The following is a 2,763-nucleotide window of genomic DNA, read 5'->3' on the forward strand; positions in this document are numbered from 1 at the left end:
AAAAGAATAAATATGGAATATAAAACTGTAAAGCAGCATATATAACCATATATATATATATATATATATATATATATATATATTTTTTTTGTATTGGACTCAATATAGTTATTTTGTATTGAATCCAATACAAAATTATTTGAATTTCCCGCCGCACCGACGTATGCACCGACATTACCGGGAATCCCGATGGTGTATGGTCCTTATGGACTAGAGTAGTTTCATCAATGATACTTGTTGTGGTAGAGCTTAAGGACAGGACTGTAGCCTTCCAATTCCTGAATTGAATACGAATGGAATATGTAGAAGCCAAACCAAAGATATATAGTACAATGTACCTAGTAAATAGCAAAGCTAGTGTATCTATAAAACTTGAGTATATGATGGATCCTACAGACACTTACCTGAGCCCAGGAATTGTAGTGATCCGAGGTATACAGAAGGTCTCAATGTTATTAAATGAACGCCAAAGGCTGAGAAATATAAATGTTCAAATAAAAAAGTAGGGATAAGTCAGTATAGATGTAAAGGGGGTATTGGAGAATGTAATATGTCCAAGGTGGTGCCATCTGTCCTACCTTGGATATGTCTGTATGTATCAGCATATGTATGTAGGACAGCCAGGGCTGGGTATTCAGGAAGCGCGCCTTTAAAGGATGATACTTCCTGTTAGAGGAGGTGCAAAGTGCGCTGCCTCTCCTTTCTAGATGGGGATGCCCTGTGATGTGATTCCGCCTACCACTCCGACACAGAGGGCTGATATGTGGAGATATGTGATCACATATACCACATCAATAATATACCTAATGATAAACTATATATCCAGAAATGCAAAAATACAAACATCTGGAGATCCATAATTAGGGAATAGTATAGGTAAATGCAAGGACAGTAGATATAAGTTAACCATACGTGGAAAGCCTGATCTTATTATCAAAACCATACAGTAAGAAATGATTGCATGTAATGATACTTTGTGATGGAAATGAGCATAAACATAGCAGAGATTGTTGTTTCAAGTGACATTCATCGCATTATAAGAAGGATTTGAAACTCATAGCCCCTGATTCATCAATAAAATCTGCGCTCGCTGGAAGCGCGAAAGTACGCGCAACCAGCGAGCGCGGTTTACCGCGGTCCGGACTCGAGGATCGCGAATACGAATGCGCGAGCGAGCTTCCGATTTTGCTTGATGAATCAGCCTCGATGACTACACACAAGTGATAATGACATCATATACAGGTGTGAATAGCACCAAAAGCAAACACAATGGCAGACAATGGTCACACGTGCCAGGAATAGGTGTTAATTTTTAACAGCACATGCAATTGATCAGCATGACACATGGAATAGAAACACAGCACAAGAAATAAAACAATGATTCAAGTAACACATACCAAAATCTTCCTGCTCCTCTGAAGTCTTGCTATCAATGTTATCGGTCAAGATCCTGCGTATCTCCAGCCATGCCTCCTTCTTTTTGTAGACATCCACATAGTCCCTGTCTTTAAGATCATATAAACAAAGACACAGTGGATGAGCTTTTCAGTTTGCGCATATTTTTTAGGCATGGTGACAGGAAAAGACACAAGGATTCTGGGAATGAACTTCCTGTAATTGGACCTGCCCACAAGCCATTGTTAAAACGTTTCTAAAAGCCTTCATTAAAATCAATAAAAGCTTTTTTATTGACAATTTCTAGCATGAACGAACATAAACGAAGAAAAACACTCCCATTAAAAGCAACGTTTAAGATAAAGCTCAAAAATGTGCCTGAAGGAAATGTCCTGGTGTAGATTAGCACATTGGAATGTATGAGGATTTCAATCATGGGCTTTAAAGGCCTCGGGTTAAGCGTTGCTTTCTTCCACCAGTTCGCTCACCTGAGATAAGTTTTTACCTGAACTGCACTTTTTGCTATAAACTAATACTTTGTGTGAATGTTGTATGAGACTTATGTACAGTGTGGTTATAAAGCCTCACTGGGAGTGAAAGTGATAATACATTCTTGCAGTCCAGATTGTATGTGAGAACATCACTAGGTCGATGTCTAGGAGGTGGTCTGATAGATAAGGAGACTGTATTCCATCAGCAGCATTATTCACCTGTGTGAGGTTTAGGTGACTTCACACAGAAGGACAGCAGATAGTAGGTCTGACTGTAAAAAAAACCAGGGATCTGACTGTAAAAGAAAGAGCTGACCCTCGCTTCTGGCACGTGTAAAGACGCCCCCGTTCTCTGAATTAAAAGCCAGTGGGCCAGTGCCACTCAGAATGGTCTTGTTATAAATGCTTTACCTTCATTGTAATTACTAACAGGGATTTGTAATTTTTTTGTAATTAATGCATTAACCACCTGAGCGTTACACTGAGGTCTAGATTTCTGTACCAAAAGTGATCCACTGTTTTTCATGAAAACATGGTCTCCTTTAACCACCTGAGCGTTACACTGATTTCTAGATTTCTGTTCCAAAAGCGTCACAGGTTTTCATGAAATTTTTTTTTTTTAAATGGTAGACCTGTAACTTACAGAAATATGTCCGAACAAGGGTTCTAGTAGATATTATGAATATAAAAAATGTTTGAAACACACAATCATGGAAGGAAATTAAAGGAAATTAGGCGAAGATCAGCAAAGGTAAGATAAGACACAGTGTTACACACTAGCCATCCAGGGAATAAGTGGCAATTTTTAAAACTTTGATTCTGTATTTATTGGGGTTTGTTTTGAATTATTTTGTATTTGATTGGATACGGGAGTTTG

General features: G+C 38.4%; 1 protein-coding gene across 1 annotated transcript in view; it reads right to left on the reverse strand.

Annotated features, from left to right (window-relative positions):
• The window catches only part of LOC140322256 (olfactory receptor 11L1-like), a 7,409-nt gene extending 5,850 nt beyond the window's left edge, over positions 1-1,559 (reverse strand). The window contains exon 1 of the mRNA XM_072398841.1: positions 1,398-1,559. The gene's annotated coding sequence lies outside the window, so the exon portion shown is untranslated. The remainder of the gene's footprint in view (positions 1-1,397) is intronic.
• Positions 1,560-2,763: the final 1,204 nt, after the last annotated feature.

The sequence above is a fragment of the Pyxicephalus adspersus genome, chromosome 2, assembly GCF_032062135.1.
Source record: "Pyxicephalus adspersus chromosome 2, UCB_Pads_2.0, whole genome shotgun sequence".
NCBI lineage: Eukaryota > Metazoa > Chordata > Amphibia > Anura > Pyxicephalidae > Pyxicephalus > Pyxicephalus adspersus.